We start from the raw sequence: 21,955 nt of genomic DNA on the forward strand, positions 1-21,955 counted from the left end.
CAGAACAGATAATTCCCTCCTCCTTGGAAAACTTTCTTTGTTTGGCTGGTGGAACTCCACATATGCCTGCTTTTCCTCCTACTTTTCTGTTTCCTCTTATCTCTTTTGTTGTTTCTTACACATCTCCCTGATCTCTAAATGTAGGCAGTCCCTCCAAGCATAGCCCTTAGATCTCTTTTCTCTATAATCTGCACTCCTCCTCCTAAGCTATGTTGTCTAGCCTCATGGTCATATAGACCACCTGTATGCTGTTGGCTTCCACTTTTTTTTTTTTTTTTTTTTTTTTGAGAGGGAGTCTCACTCTGTTGCCCAGGCTGGAGTGCAGTGGTGCAACCTCAGCTCACTGCAAGCTCTGCCTCCGGGGTTCATGCCATTCTCCTGCCTCAACCTCCCGAGTAGCTGGGACTACAGGCTCCCACCACCGCACCTGGCTAATATTTTTGTATTTTTAGTAGAGACGGGGTTTCACCATGTGTTAGCCAGGATGGTCTTTTCCTGACCTCGCTACCCACCCGCCTCGGCCTCCCAAAGTGCTGGGATTACAGGCGTGAGCCACCGCACCCAGCCAGCTTCCACTTTTACAACTCAAGCCTTCATGCCTCCCCTGAACACACAGACTTAAATGTCAAACTGCCAATTTACATCTCTATTTAGCTGTGTTAAGAGCATCTCATACTTCCAATGCCAAATTCCAAACTTCTAACTTACCTTCCTCCCTCCTTCCCCCACACTCCACAATCTCCTGCCAAAATAAAAACTTTCTCCTCTGCACTTCTCTCCCTTTTCCAGTTTTTGGCAACTCCTCTTTTTTTTAAGGATTGAGTCAAAACTTTGATGTTATCACTTCTCCCTTTATATCTCACACCCTAGATATGATCTGTCAACAAATCATGACAACTCTATATCTTCAGAACATACAAAGAGTTTTCACACTGCCGATAAAGACATATCTGAGATGGAGCAATTTACAAATGAAAAAGGTTTGATTGGACTTACAGTTTCACGTGACTGGGGAAGCCTAACAATCATGGTGGAAGGCAAGAAGGAGCAAGTCATGTCTTACATGGATGGCAGCAGGCAAAGAGAAAGTGAGGGCCAAAGTGAAAGGGGTTTCTCCTTATAAAATCATCAGATAACATAAGACTTATTCATTACCATGAGAACAGTATGGGGGAAATCGCTTCCATGATTCAATTATCTCCCACCAGGTCCCTCCCACAACAATGGGAATTATGGGAGATACAATTCAAGATGTGATTTGGGTGGGGACATACCCAAACTATATCAAAATTCCACCACATCCCCCAATCCTCATGCCACTAACCTGATACAAGTCACCATTACTTTTCTTTCACCTTCTTACAACAGTTTTCTAAATGACACCCTTGCTTCTATCTTTGCACTCCTTCAGACTATTTTCAACAGACTAACCACTAAGATATAAGTCAGACCAGGTTACCCCTCTGCTCAAAATTGTCCAGTGACTCTTTTACTACCTGAGGTTTTAATATGATCTGAGCCCTAGTTACCTTTAACCTAACCTCATCCCCTCAGCTGTCCCATTTGCTTCCTTCACTAGAGTCACTGACTTCTTCACTGTTCCTTAAATGCATCTGTAGTTCGAGATGTTTCTTCTGCCTGGAAAGTTTTTCCCCCCAGGTATCTAAATAGCTAACTCACTTTCTGTAGTCTTTACTCACACCTCACTTTCTCAGTGAAGCCTTTTCTGGCCACCATTTTTTAAATTGCTCTCTCTCTCTCTCTTTCTCTCTCTCTCCCTCCCTTCCTCCTCCCCCCAACACACATACACACACACATGCACACATATACACACCATATTATAACCTCCTTATTGCCCTTATTCTTTTCCATAGCACTTAGCATTACCTAACATATTTTATTTCACTTATTTATCTATCTCTACTATCAGAATGTACATGAGATCAGAATGTACATGAGGGCATGATTTTTTTCATCTTTGTGTTAACTGTGTTCGCTGCTATATCCCCAGAGCATGGAAGAATGCAGAAACATAACCAAGACATTTAGGGGTGAAATAAATAATCAAGAAAATGGATAGCAGAAAATAATTAAAGAGATAATTTTAAATTTTTTCTTAAAACTTATGGACCTGGGCTAAAACTTGGCACCTGATGTTCTGTTGTTAATTAAGACCCACACCAATACGCAACATTATGAAATGCAGAATGTTAGAGATTTTCTAGAAGGCACTAAAAATTCCTGTGAGAAAATAACTGGTAATATACAAAGAACTTGGGATTAGGTTGGCATTAAACTTCTCAGTAACAATGCAATATACTGGGGTGGGGCAGGGGAATGCACAGTGCCTTTAAAATTCTGATAAGAATTTATTTTCAGTCAAAAAATTCTATATGCAAATAAACTATCACTTAAATATGAAAGTTAAAGAGCTTCTCAGATGTTTAAGATTTTTAAAAATTGCCTATCCATGCACATTTTCTCAGAAAGCTGCTGGAGGATATGCTTTATCAACATGATGTAGCAAACCAAGAAAAAGAAAGGTATAGGATTTGGGAAATAGATAATACAAAGAGGAAAGACGCAAAAAGAATTTAAAGGATAATATTGAACATAAGGTCTAAGGGACAACCAGTTAAAATTGGAATGAGAGCACATAAGACTACAGCAGGAATGTCAAAGACTGAAGAAAAACTGTTATATTACCTAACACTTTTGGCCACATTAAGAGTACTTTCGTACTTTGAGAAGATTTCTTTACACGCATAGGACATAAGTGCACAAAAAAAAAATTCATGCAATCTTAAACTCCAAAAACACCAAAGTTTTAGGAAACAAATTTAAAATCATGCTTACTGGTTTTGCTGGAATATGTAGCATATGTATCATCATGATAATTTAAGCTCTGATTTTTGAATTAACCAAAAATTGTAATACATATACACACACCCAGGAGGGAAAGTGTCTTAACCTGGAGTACTTTAAAAAAAAAAAAAAAGGGCCTAATAAAATGGTTAAAGTGTGGAGGTTTAATACAAACCCAAGTCAATGAGAGAAAAGAAGAAATGAAACAAAGCAAAAAGAATTGGAAACAATAAAGGCTGTATGTTACATGCTGTCCTCTCACTGGCCAAAGTTCACCCACAGAGACCTCCCTCTTTTCTAAGGTGGGTCATCTGGCACCTCTACATCCAGTCGGGATGCTGAATCTCATGTTCCTAGGATTGGAGCTTCATTTGAGTCTAGATTTGGTAACATGAGCCTGAAATTTGGGGCATTAAATTAGTTGGCCCAGCTGCGCTACTAGCTGCCAAGAGGAAGGGCCCAACATTCCCAGGACAAATGACTGGTTATCTCCTGGGAAGAGCAGCACTATCTGGGAAATGGACAGCACCAGGAGAAACTGAGTAGACACGTAAAACTGGTACCCAATTCAGAGGCTAAACCAACGCTGTAAAAAGAGAGGTCAAGGAAGCTAAATTCTAACTTTCCACATTAGTATTTTGATATGTCTAAGATTTTAAAATAAGAGAAATGACAGATGATAGGCCGATGATAGGTAGGTTAGGATGGATGGATAGATAGACAGACAGACAGACAGATAGATAAAAAGAAACACCAGAAATATCTAAGAGGTGAATGAATCTAGTTACCTCTGGAGAATATCACACTTTGCCATGAGGGCAGAGCAAAGACAGACTTGTAGTATGATCTGTATAATTAACATATGTTCACATATTTAAAATGACAATTAAGTATACAGTAGAATGGTTGAAAGGCTTAAACCATATGCAAAGAAAAAGATCCATGGCCTGTCAGCAGCAATGGCAGCCTCTGGAACAGCTGGGTATGCAGAGTATGAGCGTGTAGATAGGAATGGCTGGAGATACATCTGGGGAAGTAGATTGGCCATGGATTGCAAACCATGCTAAACACTTTGGACTTGATCCTGTAGGACTTGAGGAGTCAGTAAAAAGTTTAAAGCCAGAGAGAGATGTGATCATATTTGTATTTCAGAAAGAGCATTCTGGCTGCACTGCAGAGAATACATTAAATGGGGAAAGACCTGAAGGCAAGGAGTCCCTTAAGGAAACTGATGGAGTAATTAATTAGATAGAAGGTCTGAACAAAGTTTAGTAGAAAAAAGAGAAGAGTGTGGATCTATCAGGTGTGAAGGACCTGCGGACCAACTGAAACCAATCTCCATTATAAGCCATAAAGGAGAGGTTAAGGATGAGAGGAGCAGAGAGAAGCTGATACAGTTTCGATGCATGTCCCTGCCCAAATTTCATGTTGAATTATAACCCCCAATGTTGGAGGTGGGGCCTGGTGGGAGGTGATTAGATCCATTGGGGGAGGATTACTCATGAATGGGTTAGCACCCTCCTCTTGGTGCTGTCCTCTCAATAATGAATGAGTTCTTGTGACATCCGGTCATTTAAAAGTGTGTGGCACCTCCCCACCCCCGCCCGCCCATCTCTTGCTCCTGCTCTGTCCATGTGACGTGCCTGTTCCCCCTTCACCTTTTGTGCCACAATTGTAAGTTTCCTGAGGCCTTTCCAGAAGCCAAGCAGATGTCACCATGCTTTATGTACAGCTGGCAGAACCATAAGCCAATTAAGCCTCTTTTCTTTAAAAATTACCCATTTCTCAGGTATTTCTTTATAGCAATGTGGCAACGTACTAATAAAGAAGCCAATTGTCTCAGACAGAAATCAAGCATATGGAATCACTCTTGTTAACATCCTGACCTGCTTTTCTATGTAATCTAGTGTGAAACTCTCTAAAGGAAACTTCTATTCCTGTGACAAATCTATCGTGCAGTCTACCAACTTCAGTCACTGTTATTTCTTGAATATTTTAAGCGAACATTTATAATGATTGCAATTGTTTCTTTCTAAATTACTAGTTGGGAGTCAGTTTCTGAAAAAAGTGACCTCTTAAAGGAAGAAATATTCTTAAATGCTAACTCCTCCTAAGGTGACATTTCTTCCAAAAAAAAAAAAAAAAAGCCAACCAGGTGTGGTCACTCACGCCTGTAATCGCACTTTGGGAGACTGAGGCAGGTGGATTACCTGAGGTCAGGAGTTCAAAACCAGCCTAACCAACATGGTAAAACCCCTTCTCTACTAAAAATACAAAACATTAGCTGGGCATGGTGGTGCCTGCCTGTAATCCCAGCTATTTGAGAGACTGAGGCAGGAGAATTGCTTGAACCTGGGAGGTGGCAGTGAGCTGAGATCACGCCATTGCACTACAGACTGGGCAATAAGAGTGAAACTCTGTTTCAAAAAAGAAAAGGTCTTGCTCTTATTTATACTGAAAGTGTTGTTTATGGCCCACTCATCTCATGCTGGACATCCCTATTTCCCCTCTTCTATATTCAGCAGTTACAAAGTGAGGTGCCACACACTTTTAAATGACTAGAATGAAAGTTTCTTTTACTTCCATTCCATCATGCATGCTGCCAAAAAGTTCCTCTTTCAAAATTCCATTTTAATTAATCAAAAATCTTCAGGATATTTTCTTCCCTGTAAAATAAACATATGCACTCCTCGCAGTGCATTTTCTGCACCATTATTACCATTAATCAACCCAAAAAATCTAGAGAGGAAATGATCATCATTCTCCACATTCTATAGATTAAAAACTTTCAGGAAGCAGAAACAGCAATTTCTGAATGAAAATGGAATACTTTTCTACTTCTTCTCCTGACTCCTATTCTGTCTGTTTTCTTTTCTTTTTTGTTGTTCTTGTGATTTTATTTTATTTATTTATTTTTCTATTGTACTTTAAGTTCTAGGGTACATGTGCACAACGTGCAGGTGTGTTACATAGGTATACATGTGCCATGTTGGTGTGCTGCACCCATTAACTCATCATTTACATTAGATATATCTCCTAATGCTATCCCTCCCCCCTCCCCACACCCCACAACAGGCCTCGGTGTGTAACGTTCTCCTTCCTGTGTCCAAGTGTTCTCATTGCTCAACTCCCACCTATGAGTGAGAACATACGGTGTTTGGTTTTCTGTCCTTGTGATAGTTTGCTGAGAATGATGGTTTCCAGCTGTATCCATGCCCCTAGAAAGGACATGAACTCATCCTTTTTTATGGCTGCATAGCATTCCATGGTGTATATGTGCCACATTTTCTTAATCCTGTCTTCATTGATGGACATTTGGGTTGGTTCCAAGTCTTTGCTATTGTGAATAGTGTCACAATAAACATATGTTTGCATGTGTCTTTATAGCAGCATGATTTATAATCCTTTGGGTATGTACCCAGCAGTGGGATAGCTGGGTCAAATGGTATTTCTAGTTCTAGATCCTTGAGGAATTGCCACACTGTCTTTCACAATGGTTGAGCTAGTTTATAGTCCCACCAACAGCATAAAAGTGTTCCTATTTCTCCACAACCTCTCCAGCACCTATTGTTTCCTGACTTTTTAATGATCGCCATTCTAACTGGTGTAAGATGGTATCTCATTGTGGTTTTGATTTGCATTTCTCTGATGGCCAGTGATGATGAGCATTGTTTCATGTATCTGTTGGCGGCATAAATGTCCTCTTTTGAGAAGTGTCTGGTCATATCCTTTGCTAACTTTTTGATGGGGTTGTTTTTTTCTTGTAAATTTGTTTTAGTTCTTTGTAGGTCCTGGATACTAGCCCTTTGTCAGATGAGTAGATTGCAAAAATTTTCTCACATTCTATAGGTTGCCTGTTCACTTTGATGGTAGTTTCTTTTACTGTGCAGAAGCTCCTTAGTTTAATTAGATCCCATTTGTCGATTTTGGCTTTGTTGCCATTGCTTTTGGTGTTTTAGACATGAAGTCCTTGCCCATGCCTATGTCCTGAATGGTATTGCCTAGGTTTTCATCTAGGGATTTTATGGTTTTAGGTCTGATATTTAAGTCTCTAATACATCTTCAATTAATTTTTGTATAAGGTGTAAGGAAGGGATCCAGTTTCAGCTTTCTACTTATGGCTAACCAGTTTTTCCAGAAGCATTTATTAAATAGGGAAGACTTTCCTCATTTCTTGTTTTTGTCAGGTTTGTCAAAGATCAGATGGTTGTAGATGTGTGGTGTAACTTCTGAGGGCTCTGTTCTTTTCCGTTGGTCCATATCTCTGTTTTGATACCAGTACCATGCTGTTTTGGTTACTGTAGCCTTGTAGTATAGTTTGAAGTCAGGTAGCATGATGCCTCCAGCTTTGTTATTTTGGCTTAGGATTGTCTTGACAATGTGGGCTCTTTTTTGATTCCATATGAACTTTAAAGTAGTTCTTTTCCAATTCTGTGAAGAAAGTCATTGGTAGCTTAATGGGGATGGCATTGAATCTATAAATTACCTTGGGCAGTGTGGCCATTTTCACAATATTGATTCTTCCTATCCATGAGCATGGAATGTTCTTCCATTTGTTTGTGTCTTCTTTTATTTCATTGAGCAGTTGTTTTTAGTTCTCCTTGAAGAGGTCCTTCACATCCCTTGTAAGTTGTATTCCTAGGTATTTCATTCTCTTTGAAGCAATTGTGAATGGGAGGTCACTCATGATTTGGCTCTCTGTTTGTCTGTTATTGGTGTATAAGAATGCTAGTGACTTTTGCACATTGATTTTGTATCCTGAGACTTTGGTGAAGTTGCTTATCAGCTTAAGGAGATTTGGGGCTGAAACAATGGGGCTTTCAAAATATACAATCATGTCATCTGTAAACAGGGACAATCTGACTTCTTCTTTTCCTAACTGAATACCCTTTATTTCTTTCTCTTGCCCGATTGCCCTGGAAGAACTTCCAACACTATGCTGAATAGGAGTAGTGAGAGAGGGCATCCCTGTCTTGTGCCAGTTTTCAAAGGGAATGCTTCCAGTTTTTGCCCATTCACTATGATATTGACTGTGGGTGTGTCATAAATAGGTCTTATTATTTTGAGATATGTTCAATCAATACCAAATTTATTGAGAGTTTTTAGCATGAAGGGCTGTTGAATGTTGTCAAGGCCTTTTCTGCATCTATTGAGATAATCATGTGGTTTTTGTCTTTGGTTCTGTTTATGTGCTGGATCACATTTATTGATTTGGGTATGTTGAACCAGCCTTGCATCCCAGGGATGAAGCCCACTTTATCATGGTGAATAAGCTTTTAGATGTGCTGCTGGATTCAGTTTGCCCATATTTTATTGAGGATTTTTGCATCAATGTTCATCAGGGATATTGGTCTAAAATTTTCTTTTTTTGCTGTGTCTCTGCCAGGCTTTGGTATCAGGATATGTTGGCCTCATAAAATGAGTTAGGGAGGATTCCCTCTTTTTCTGTTGATTGGAATAGTTTCAGAAGGAATGGTACCAGCTCCTCCTTGGACCTCCAGTAGAATTTGGCTGTGAATCCGTCTTGTCTTGGACTTTTTTTGGTTGATAGGCTATTAATTATTTCCTCAATTTCAGAGACTGTCATGGATCTATTTCAGGGATTCAACTTCTTCCTGATTTAGTCTTGGGAGAGTGTATGTGTCCAGGAATTTATCCATTTCTTCTAGATTTTCTAGTTTATTTGCATAGAGGTGTTTATAGTATTCTCTGATGGTAGTTCATATTTCTGTGGGGTCGGTGGTGATATCCCCTTTATCATTTTTTATTGCATCTATTTGATTCTTCTCTCTTTTCTTCTTTATTAGTCTTGCTAGCGGTCTGTCAATTTTGTTGATCTTTTCAAAAAACCAGCTCCTGGATTCATTGATTTTTTGGAGGGTTTTTTGTGTCTCTATCTCCTTCAGTTCTGCTCTGATCTTAGTTATTTCTTGCCTTCTGCTAGCTTTTGAATGTGTTTGCTCTTGCTTCTCTAGTTCTTTTAATTGTGATGTTAGGGTGTCAATTTTAGATCTTTCCAGCTTTCTCTTGTGGGCGTTTAGTGCTATAAATTTCCCTCTACACACTGCTTTAAATGTGTCCCAGAGATTCTGGTATGTTGTATCTTTGTTCTCATTGGTTTCAAAGAACATCTTTATTTTTTCCATCATTTCATTATGTACCCAGTAGTCATTGAGGAGCAGGTTGTATAGTTTCCATGTAGTTGAGCAGTTTTGATTGAGTTTCTTAATTCTGAGTTCTAGTTTGACTGCACTGTGGTCTGAGAGACAGTTTGTTATACTTTCCGTTCTTTTACATTTGCCGAGAAGTGCTTTACTTCCAACTATGTGGTCAATGTTGGAATAAGTGTGATGTGGTGCTGAGAAGAATGTATATTCTGTTGATATGGGGTGGAGAGTTCTGTAGATGTCTATTAGGTCCACTTGGTGCAGAGTTGAGTTCAATTCCTGGATATCCTTGTTACCTTTCTGTCTCGTTGATCTGTCTAATGTTGACAGTGGGGTGTTGAAGTCTCCCATTATTATTGTATGGGAGTCTAAGTATCTTTGTAAGTCTCTAAGGACTTGCTTTATGAATCTGGGTGCTCCTGTATTGGGCGTATATATATTTAGGATAGTTAGTTCTTCCCATTGAATTCATCCCTTTACCATTATGTAATGGCCTTCTTTGTCTCTTTTGATCTTTGATGGTTTAAAGTCTGTTTTATCAGAGACTAGGATTGCAACCCCTGCCTTTTTTTGTTTTCCATTTGCTTGGTAGATCTTCCTCCATCCCTTTATTTTGAGCCTATGTGTGTCTCTGCGTGTGAGATGGGTCTCCTGGATTTAGCAAACTGATGGGCCTTGACTCTTTTTCCAATTTGCCAGTCCGTGTCTTTTAATTGGACCATTTCGCCTTTTTATATTTAAGGTTAATATTGTTACGTGTGAAATTGATCTTGTCATTATGATGTTAGCTGGTTATTTTGCTCGTTAGTTGATGCAGTTTCTTCCTAGCATCGATGGTCTCTACATTTTGGCATGTTTTTGCAGTGGCTGGTACCGTTTGTTCCTTTCCATGTTCAGTGCTTCATTCAGGAGCTCTTGTAGGACAGGCCTGGTGGTGACAAAATCTCTCAGCACTTGCTTGTCTGTAAAGGATTTTATTTCTCCTTCACTGATGAAACTTAGTTTGGCTGGTTATGAAATTCTGGGTTGAAAATTCTTTTCTTTAAGAATGTTGAATATTGGCCCCCACTCTCTTCTGGCTTGTAGAGTTTCTGCTGAAAGATCTGCTGTTAGTCTGATGGGCTTCCCTTTTTGAGTAACCCGACCTTTCTCTCTGGCTGCTCTTAACATTTTTTCCTTCATTTCAACTTTGGTGAATCTGACAATTATGTGTCTTGGAGTTGGTCTTCTCTAGGAGTATCTTTGTGGCATTCTCTGTATTTCCTGAATTTGAATGTTGGCCTGCCTTGCTAGGTTGGGGAAGTTCTCCTGGATGATATCCTGGAGAGTGTTTTCCAACTTGGTTCCATTCTGCCTGTCACTTTCAGGTACACCAATCAGATGTAGATTTGGCCTTTTCCCATAGTCCCATATTTCTTGGTGGCTTTGTTCATTTCTTTTTACTCTGTTTTCTCTAAACTTCTCTTCTCACTTCATTTCGTTCATTTGATCTTCAATCACTGATACTCTTTCTTCCAGTTGATTGAGTCGGTTACTGAAGCTTGTGTATTTATCACATAGGTCTCGTGTCATGGTTTTCACCTTTATCGGTTCATTTAAGGACTTCTCTGCATTGGTTATTCTAGTTAGCCATTCATCAAATCTTTTTTCAAGGTTTTTAGTTTCTTTGTGCTGGGTTCGTAATTCCTCCTTTAGCTCAGAGAAGTTTGATTGCCTGAAGTCTTCTTCTCTCAACTTGTCAAAGCCATTCTCTGTCGAGCTTTGTTCTGTTGCTGGTGAGGAGCTGCATTCCTTTGGAGGGGGAGAGGCACTCTGATTTTTAGAATTTCCGGCTTTTCTGTACTGCTTTTCCCCCATCTTTGTGGTTTTATCTACCTTTGGTCTTTGATGATGGTGATGCATAGATGGGGTCTTGGTGTGGATGTCCTTTCTGTTTGTTATTTTTCCTTCTAACAGTCAGGACCCTCAGCTACAGGTCTGTTGGAGTTTGCTTAAGGTCCACTCCAGACTCTGTTTTCCTGGGTATCAGCAGTGGAGGCTGCAGAAGAGTGAATATTGCTGAACAGCAAATGTTGCTCTGTGATCATTCCTCTGGAAGCTTTGTCTCAGAGGTGTACCCGGCCGTGTGAGGTGTCAGTCTGCCCCTACTGGGGGATGTCTCCCAGTTAGGCTACTTGGGGGTCAGGGGCCGACCTGAGCAGACAGTCTGTCCATACTCAGATCTCAAACTCCATGCTGGGAAAACCACTACTCTCTTCAAAGCTGTCAGACAGGGGCATTTACATCTGCAGAGGTTTCTGCTGCCTTTTGCTTGGCTATGCCCTGTCCCCAGAGGTGGAGTCTACAGAGGCAGGCAGTTCTCCTTGAGCTGCAGTGGGCTCCATCCAGTTCAAGCTTCCTGGATGCTTTGTTTACCTACTTAAGCCTCAGCAATGGCAGAGGCTCCTCCCCCAGCCTCGCTGCTGCCTTGCAGTTAGATCTCAGACTGCTGTGCTAGCAATGAAGGAGGCTCTGTGGGTGTGGGACCCTCTGAGCCAGGCACGGGATATAATCTCCTGGGGTGCCATTTGCTAAGACCCTTGGTAAAAGGCAGTAATAGGGTGGGAGTTACCCGATTTTCCAGGTGTTGTGTGTCATTGTTTCCCTTGGCTAGGAAAGGGAATTCCCTTCCCCCTTGTGCTTCCCAGGTGAGGTGATGCCTTGCCCTGCTTTGGCTCTCGCTCGTTGGGCTGCACCCACTGTCTTGCATCCAATGTGCCACACACCCCAATGAGAAGAACCTCATACCTCAGTTGGAAATGCAGAAATCACCCATCTTCTGTGTCACTCACTCTGGGAGCTGGAGGCTGGAGCTGTTCCTATTCGGCCATCTTGGAGCGGACCTTGTCCATTTTCTAAAACTTTTCAAAATCTGTAACTCTGCTTGTTTATCTCTGTTGAAATGTTGTTTTTAAGAGAAGAGATCTATGAACCTCACTGAGATTCCTTCTGATACCCATAGGTAAACTGCATATACATAAATGCCTGCACATGTATATAAAAGTTTGCATTTGGTTTTTGTTTATTTGTTTGTTTGTTGTCTGAGACAGAGTCTCACTCAGTTGCCAGACTGGAGTTCAGTGACATAATCTCGGCTCACTGCAACCTCAGCCTCCCGGGTTCAAGTGATTCTTCTGCCTCAGCGTCCCGAATAGCTGGAACTACAGGAGTGCGTCACTACGTCTGGCTAATTTTTATATTTTTAGTAGAGATGGGGTTTCACCATGTTGGCCAGGATGGTCTCGATCTCTTAACCTTGTGATCTGCCCTCCTTGGCCTCCCAAAATGCTGGGATTATAGGCGTGGGCCACTGTGCCCAGACGCATTTGTTTTTATATGGTTTATCTGGAAGATAAAAAGAGAATTCAAAGTACTTATCACATTTTTAAAGGTGCCCATAGCCTTCCAAAAGTGAAGAACACTAGCCTGCAGGAAAACTACTCTGGGAGATGGTACTACTCCCTCTCCCATTCACTTCTATGGTTCTTCCCTTCAGCCTTGGACTACTTCTCCACTCATAAAAAGCCAACTTTCTCTTCAAGACAGGGCACATCTCCATGTAGTCATTGCATGCCACAGAGGCTAATTTATCCTTCTAGTACTCATGTCCTATATAGCAAATCTAGTAATTAATGATAGACCTCTTTGCAGCATTGCTTCTGTGTTCATATACCTGGTTACTAGGTAATTCTATTTGTGTGTTACTTGGTTCATCATTTAGATTTTTAAGAATCTAGCATCAAAGACTTCCTCATACCCTTCATAGCATCTTGCCCAGAGCTCTGCACAGCATGTATGTTTAATAAATATTTGCTGATTTGTTTGAGGACTAGCATCTTACCTTTCATAAAAGTCCAAGCATCATTCAGGTGTTTATTAAATACCCATGATGTGTCAGGGCCTGCCATAGAGATGGACAGATGGGTGTTCTCCCCACCCAGGATAGTGAAAGAACCATTTAGCTAGGACCCTATATGCACAATGAGTCTCACAATGAAAGACAGAGGGCACGAGAGAAGGTCATATCCCAGGAGATGTTTACGATGTGCAAAGATAGAATTTAGACTCATTGGGTAAGGACAGTGAGGGACAGGAGTTGAGGAGGCCAGGAATAGACAGGAGTGATTGCCCCACAAAAGAATCAATCACCTGGGAAGGTGATACAAATCAGCCTTCAATTTATGACATAGAGACAGATCTCAAAATCTGTATATTGCACTGACTTGTGATTGTACAACAAATATCTATATGATATTTATTGTGGGATATAGAGACACATTTAGAGGACAGAAAATTTAAAATATATCACAACTTTAACATACTAGTGAAGTAAAAAAATAATGTGCTTCTGAGAGTGTCATTTCAATTTCTATGAGGGCCACCTCAAGTTGCTGGGTACATCCCATGCTAGTAGCTGTGAAGAATACTGCACACTCTTTTCCATCAAGGTCCTTTAAATCTAGTTAGTGAAACAAAATTAGATACATAAACATGGACCAACAAGATAACAGATACTAGAAGACTAGACAAAAAATATACAAAGATACTAATTATCTGAATGCATTTGTTATTGCTTGATTACTAACATTTTTAATGACATCATGAAAATTGTATTGCAAAACGAAACCCCAAAATATTTATTTGGTAATGCTGTACATGTTCTTTTCTAGATTTTATCTGTGGAGAAATTCATCAGAAGTACTGACTATTGATTAGAATCCCCCTGAATTATAATGTCCCTAGGATGAAAAGCAATGTTAAATCAGTAGAAAATACATTAATTCTGGCCAATACATTATATGGGTTAATAGTACTGAAGTTCACAGAGAATTACGATATACAATGAGCTCATTTAAGTTGTATTTCAGTGTACAGACATTTTTAAAAATTCCCTAAAGCAAGGTTTTCATTGTCTTAGAACCAGGAACAGATAATTAGATAGACTAATTTCACTGGAAATGAGCATTTCAGATGACCTTATATGAATAGGTTTTTAATTTATTACTCTTTATCAAAGCTAGTTTTTTCAGAAAAAGCTTCAATGTTCCAAGTGGATTGTCATCAATAGCTTTTCTTTGGATAAAAACATCTTTTTATTCTTCTTTTTAAAAATGTTAAACAGTAATACATATTTGCTCTAAAAACTTTAAATATGACCCAAAAGTACGGAGTGTAAAGTAAAATGTTTCCTTTTCTCTTCAGCCCCACACCACTTGCAGCCCAAACACAGCTCCCTGGAATATGAGTGTCCAGTCTTTTGGCTTTTCTGGGTCACATTGGAAGAAGAAGAATTGTCTTGGGCCACACACAAAATACACTAACACTAACAATCGCTGATAATCTGAAAAAAAGTCTCAGAAAAGGTCTTATAATGTTTTAAGAAAGTTTACAAACTTGTGCTGGGCCACATTCAAAGCCATCCTGGGCCAAATGTGGCCCCTGGGCCATGGGTTGGACAAGCTTGCCCTAGAATTAATCAAGGTATTGTCTATTCTTAAATTCAGTAATCATGCAAATACAAACACAGATATACATACTATTTTTTCATTCATGAATGGAATAATGTTTTGCATATACTTTTATAATTTTATTTTTCCAGTTAACAATATGTCCTGGTCATCTTTCCATACAAGTAGGCTGAGAGCTCTCTCACTTCTTTTAATGGCTACATAGTAGGCTATTGTTTGAAGTACCATGATTATTTAACTAGCCTCCTATTAGTGGACATTTAATTTCTTTCTAATTGTCTCTATTACTAATGACAAAGCAATAGCAATCCTTGCACAAATATCTGTGCATTTTTACATAAACATTTTAATGTAAAATTCTAGAAGTGTATGTATATAAAATGTCTATATATGCATTTTAAAATTTGATAGATTACTGCAGAATTATCTATTTGGATAAATTACTCCAAAATTATTGTGCCAACTTACAGTCCCACCAATAATATACAGGAGGCCCTTAATAATACCTTTATTAAACACAAATCTTATAGCATAGCCCAGAAATCTTCAAAGGTCACCCAGTTCCTAGAGAACAGAATTCAAAATCTTTAGCATAAGGTTCATGGCCTTCCCCAGTTTCACCTCAACCTAGGTTTTTTGAGGCAGGGTCTCACTTGTCCTGGCTGGAGTGCAGTGGTGCAAGCCTCAGTCTCCTCAGACAGAGGTGATCTTCCCATCTCAGCCTCCCCATTAGCTGGGACTACAAGCACGCACCACCACACAGCGTGATTTTTTTTATTCTTTGTAAAGACAACATTTGGCCATAGAGCCCAGGCTGGTCTCAAACTCTTGGGCTCAAGCGAATGACTACATTGGCCTCCTAATCAACCTAGTTTTAAAAAATACTATTGCCTCCCACTTGGTTAAGGTGAAATTGAGGAGAGCCATGAACTTTATGCTAAAGATTCTGAACTCTATTTCCTAGGAAAAAAATGTACTTCTTCCTATAGCCATACCATTTCAAGAAAGTCTCATACTTTCTTGCCTTCACTTTCCACCATTCATTCATGGCTACAAAACTCTGTGCGACCTGGTGTCTTGCTACCTCTCCAACCTCATTGTTCTTCCTTTCTCTTCTACAACACATCAAACACACCCGCTGTCTCACAGCCTTTGAACTTGCCATGGCCTCTGTGTAGAACTTTCTTCCCTAGGTAGCCGCATACCTCACTCTCTCACTTCATTCACAGCTCTGTTCACATGCTCCCTCCCCAGACCTTACCTGACAAATTCATCCAAGGTAGCACTCCCAGGCCTTTTCTAACCTTTTACTGATTTATTTTTCTGCATGATTTGTCATTTTCTGAAATTTTACTTGTCTTCTGACTTGTTACAGCTCATATTTTTTCAATGTTATAATCATTTTATTATGAAAACAAATTCAAGGAAATATAGGCATCATGAGGACAGAGATTTTGGGGGTTGGTTCATTGCTATTTCCCAGAGCCTAGAATAGGATCTGGCATACAGCAAATTCTCAATAAATGTTGAATAACTAGTTCAACAAACATATTGACCTTTATATTGCCCCAAGCATTGTCCTAGGATAGGTATAAAAGACAAGGCCGATCGTGGTTAAGGTAAATTAGGGGGCGCTATTAGAGGACAGAGGAAGATGAGTAACCCCTGAGGCTAGGTGAGAAATCAGGGATTGCTTCAAAGAGAAAGGGATGACCTTTTACCGCTTTTCTATGCTGACTCAAATGTCAACCCTTCTGTGAAACCTCTTCTATCTGATTTTCCAAGCATGTCAGCCCACTGGCAGTCCACCTCTCAATATTACTTCCTATATCCCAATCAGGCAGGAATTATTACTTCTCTATATTCTTATCGTTTTTTGTTCATAGAACTGGTGGAGCACTTCACACATACAGAGATCACTTGCTATCTGGATTCTCACAACATGTATATTTCCTAAATAAATTGCAAACTTTTTTTTACACAAAATTCACTGTCTAAATTAAAAATCAACTTTATTACATATATATGGCACACTAGTGAAAATGTTCAAACTGTGCAAGATTACAGGCAAGAGGACATATCTCAACAAGTTCCCCATGCTCCTTTTGTGTAAATCTGTTATAATAATCTTCCCCACATTTTAAGAAAAAAAAAAAGTTTCCTAAAAAGTGAGAAAGGCTGTGAAGAAAGAAGGTGAACCTGAGAGGTCTAGAATAGCCATACATTTCTAAATCTGAAAGAAGATAGAAATGTAAACATATACATCAAATCAGAAGCTTGGCCATGTATGTGCTACCTTTACCACATAATAATTTTTCTAAATATTGTTCATTTTACAAAGTTTAATCATGTTACACTATTTTTTGGAAAGCAGATACATATCTTGGTGTGTTGGACTAATAGTCACCAAAGAAGGCAAGGAAGGAGGGAATTCATTCAGGAAAGGAATGAAATTTAGAAGTATGTTCATAGGCCAGATGTGACGGCTCACACCTGTAACCCCAGTATTTTGGGAGGCTGAGGTAGGAGGATTACTTGAGCTTAGGAGTTCAAGACCAGCCTGGGCAACATAGCCCATCTCTACAAAAAAATTAAAAATTAGCCAAACATGATGGCACGTGTCTGTGGTCCCAGCTCCTCAGCAGGCTCAAGGTGGGAGGATCACTTGAGCCCAGGAAGTCGAGGCTGCAATGAGCCATATCATGCCACTGCACTCTAGCCTAGGTGACAGAGAAAGACCCTGGCTCAATCAATTAATAAATAAAAAGTAAGTCTGCAAAAATGTAGAAATTGATATCACCTACACACCCAAATATCAAAGACTTCCAAGGCTGCAAAGTATTATGGAAAGAGGCTCTAGATCCGGCATAGATGAGTTAATATCTAATATCTACCCCTTACTGTTCACATGACTTTTTATATATAAAGTAGGAGGATATTATCTACTTCATGGACTTTTAGTAAAAGTCAAGTCAGACAAAGCAAACATGCCTTGCAGAGAACATGGGAGATAGGATGCATTCAACAAGTTTTGTTTCTTTTGTCCTCTAGACTCCATGCAATGATCACTAACTACATTTACCCAAAACATAAAAAATAAAAAAAGTCCACAATAGGTAAAAAGATTTAAGAGTATGCAACACTGCAAAATTTAACACTCACAGCTGAAACAGCTTCCATTAATAGTGAGGTTGCAATCAAACAATTTATACCATAGGCAAGTTTTTAATGGTGATAAACCTGGAATATTTAGGAAATAAGTGCTGCATTCACTTCAAAAGAAGAGGTAAAAAAAGTATGGACATTATATATACAAAGATAGAATTTTAGATAGATATTATGAAAGCAATGTTAAGCTAATACCTTTGAAAACCCAAGCCCTTTGGAGAAATGTTGAAAATGAATTATTTTGCATACCCAAATCATAAAGTAAGGATGATATGGGAAATAGTTAATGATTACCTGAGGAGTGAGTTGTCACGGTTGATCAGAGTACATACAAAGAAGGAAAATCTTGCAAAAAAAATCTATTTTATAGGGGTCAGGAGCAAGATGGCTGAATAGAACAGCTCCAGCCTGCAGCTCCCAGTGCAAGCGACACAGAAGACGGGTGATTTCTGCATTTTCAACTGAGGTACTGAGTTCACCTCACTGAGGAGTGCCGGACAATCAGTGCTGGTCAGCTGGTGCAGCCCAACTAGCAATAGCTGAAGCAGGGCAAGGCATTGCCTCACCTGGGAAGCACAAGGGGGAAGGGAATCCCTTTTCCTAGCCAAGGGAAACTGAGACACACAACACCTGGAAAATCGGGTAACTCCCACCCTAATACTGCCTTTTACCAAGGGTCTTAGCAAATGGCACAGCAGGAGATTATATCCCACACCCGGCCCAGAGGGTCCCATGCCCAGGGAGCCTCCCTCATTGCTAGCACAGCAGTCTGAGATCTAACTGCAAGGCGGCAGCAAGGCTGGGGGAGGGGCACCCACCATTGCTGAGGCTTAAGTAGGTAAACAAAGCCTCTGGGAAGCTCAAACTGGGTAGAGCCCACCACAGCTCAAGAAGGCCTGCCTGTCTCTGTAGACTCCACCTCTGGGTGGAGTCTGACAGCTGTCTGACAGCTTTGAAGAGAGCAGTGGATCTCCCAGCATGGAGGTTGAGATCTGAGAATGGACAGATTGCCTGCTCAAGTGGGTCCCTGACCCCTGAGTAGCCTAACTGGGAGACATCCCCCACTAGGTGCAGACCAACACCTCACACCTCACATGGTGGGGAACACCCCTGAGAGGAAGCTTCCAGAGCAAGAATCAGACAGCAGCACTTGCTGTTCAGCAATATTCTATCTTCTGCAGCCTCTGCTGCTGATACCCAGGCAAACAAGGTCTGGAGTGGACCTCAAGCAATCTCCAACAGACCTACAGCTGAGGGTCCCGCCTGCTAGAAGGAAAACCAACAAACAGAAAGGACACCCATACCAAAACCCCATCAGTATGTCACCAGCATCAAAGACCAAAGGCAGATAAAACCACAAAGATGGGGAAAAAGCAAGGCAGAAAAGCTGGAAATTCAAAAAATCAGAGTGCATCTCCCCTTTCAAAGGAATGCAGCTCATCACCAGCAATGGATCAAAGCTGGGTGGAGAATGACATTGAAGAGTTGAGAGGAGAAGGCTTCAGTCGATCAAACTTCTCAGAGCTAAAGGAGGAACTACATACCCAGTGCAAAGAAACTAAAAATCTTGAAAAAAGAATGGAAGAATGGATAACTAGAATAATCAATGCAGAGAAGGCCATAAACAAACTGACAGAGATAAAAACCATGACACGAAAATACATGACAAATGCACAAGCTTCAGTAACCAACTCGATCAACTGGAGGAAAAGAGTATCAATGATTGAAGATCAAATGAATGAAATGAAGCGAGAAGAGAAGTCTAGAGAAAAAAAAAGGAAAAAGAAATGAACAAAGCCTCCAAGAAATATGGGATTATGTGAAAAGACCAAATCTACATCTGATTGGTATGCCTGAAAGTGAGGGGGAAAATGGAACCAAGCTGGAAAACACTCTGCAGGGTATCATCCAGGAGAACCTTCCCAACCTAGTAAGGCAGGCCAACATTCAAATTCAGGAAATACAAAGAACGCCACAAAAATACTCCTCAAGAAGAGCAATTCCAAGACACATAATTGTCAGATTCACCAAAGTTGAAATGAAGGAAAAAATGTTAAGAGCAGCCAGAGAGAAAGGTCGGGTTACCCACAAAGGGAAGCCCATCAGACTAACAGCAGATCTTTCAGCAGAAACTCTACAAGCCAGAAGAGAGTGGGGGCCAATATTCAACATTCTTAAAGAAAAGAATTTTCAACCCAGAATTTCATAACCAGCCAAACTAAGTTTCATCAGTGAAGGAGAAATAAAATCCTTTAGAGACTGGCAAATGCTTAGAGATTTTGTCACCACCAGGCCTGCCCTACAGGAGCTCCTGAATGAAGCACTGAACATGGAAAGGAACAACCGGTACCAGCCATTGCAAAAACATGCCAAAATGTAAAGACCATCGATGCTAGGAAGAAACTGCATCAACTAATGAGCAAAATAACCAGCTAATATCACAATGACAGGATCAAGTTCACACATAACAATATTAACCTTAAATGTAAATGGACTAAATGGTCCAATTAAAAGACACAGACTGGCAAATTGGAAAAAGAGTCAAGACCCATCAATTTCCTGTATTCAGGAGACCCATCTCACATGCAGAGACACACATAGGCTCAAAATAAAGGGATGGAGGAAGATCTACCAAGCAAATGGAAAACAAAAAAAGGCAGGGGTTGCAATCCTAGTCTCTGATAAAACAGACTTTAAACCATCAAAGATCAAAAGAGACAAAGAAGGCCATTACATAATGGTAAAGGGATGAATTCAACAGGAAGAACTAACTATCCTAAATATGTATGCGCCCAATACATGAGCACCCAGATTCATAAAGCAAGTCCTTAGAGACTTACAAAGAGACTTAACTCCCATACAATAATAATGGGAGACTTCAACACCCCACTGTCAACATTAGACAGATCAACGAGACAGAAAGGTAACAAGGATATCCAGGAATTGAACTCAACTCTGCACCAAGTGGACCTAATAGACATCTACAGAACTCTCCACCCCAAATCAACAGAATATACGTTCTTCTTAGCACCACATCACACTTATTCCAACATTGATCACATAGTTGGAAGTAAAGCACTGCTCAGCAAATGTAAAAGAACAGAAATTATAACAAACTGTCTCTCAGACCACAGTGCAATCAAACTAGAACTCAGGACTAAGAAAATCAATCAAAACCGCTCAACTACTGAACAACCTGCTACTGAGTGACTACTGGGTACATAACGAAATGAAGGCAGAAATAAAGATGTTCTTTGAAACCAATGAGAACAAAGATACAACATACCAGAATCTCTGGGACACATTTAAAGCAGTGTGTAGAGGGAAATTTAAAGCACTAAATGCCCATAAGAGAAAGCTGGAAAGATCTAAAATTGACACCCTAACATCAGAATTAAAAGAACTAGAGAAGCAAGAGCAAACACATTCAAAAGCTAGCAGAAGGCAAGAAATAACTAAGATCAGAGCAGAACTGAAGGAGACAGAGACACAAAAAACCCTCCAAAAAATCAATGAATCCAGGAGCTGGTTTTTTGAAAAGATAAGCAAAATTGATGGACTGCTAGCAAGACTAATAAAGAAGAAAAGAGAGAAGAATGAAATAGACGCAATAAAAAATGATAAAGGGGATATCACCACCGACCCCACAGAAATATGAACTACCATCAGAGAATACTATAAACACCTCTACGCAAATAAATTAGAAAACCTAGAAGAAATGGGTAATTTCCTGGACACTTACACTCTCCCAAGACTAAACCAGGAAGAAGTTGAATCCCTGAATAGACCAATAGCAGGCTCTGAAATTGAGGCAATAATTAATAGCCTACCAACCAAAAAAAGTCCAGGACCAGATGGATTCACAGCCAAATTCTACCAGAGGTCCAAGGAGGAGCTGGTACCATTCCTTCTGAAACTATTCCAATCAATAGAAAAGGAGGGAATCCTCCCTAACTCATTTTATGAGGCCAACATCATCCTGATACCAAAGCCTGGCAGAGACACAACGAAAAAAGAGACTTTTAGACCAATATCCCTGATGAACATCGATGCAAAAATCCTCAATAAAATACTGGCAAACCAAATCCAGCAGCACATCAAAAAGCTTATCCACCATGATCAAGTGGGCTTCATCCCTGGGATGCAAGGCTGGTTCAACATATGCAAATCAATAAGCATAATCCAGCATATAAACAGAACCAAAGACAAGAACCACATGATTATCTCAACAGATGCAGAAAAGGCCTT

The sequence above is a fragment of the Macaca thibetana genome, chromosome 11 (genome assembly GCF_024542745.1).
Source record: "Macaca thibetana thibetana isolate TM-01 chromosome 11, ASM2454274v1, whole genome shotgun sequence".
Lineage (NCBI taxonomy): Eukaryota > Metazoa > Chordata > Mammalia > Primates > Cercopithecidae > Macaca > Macaca thibetana.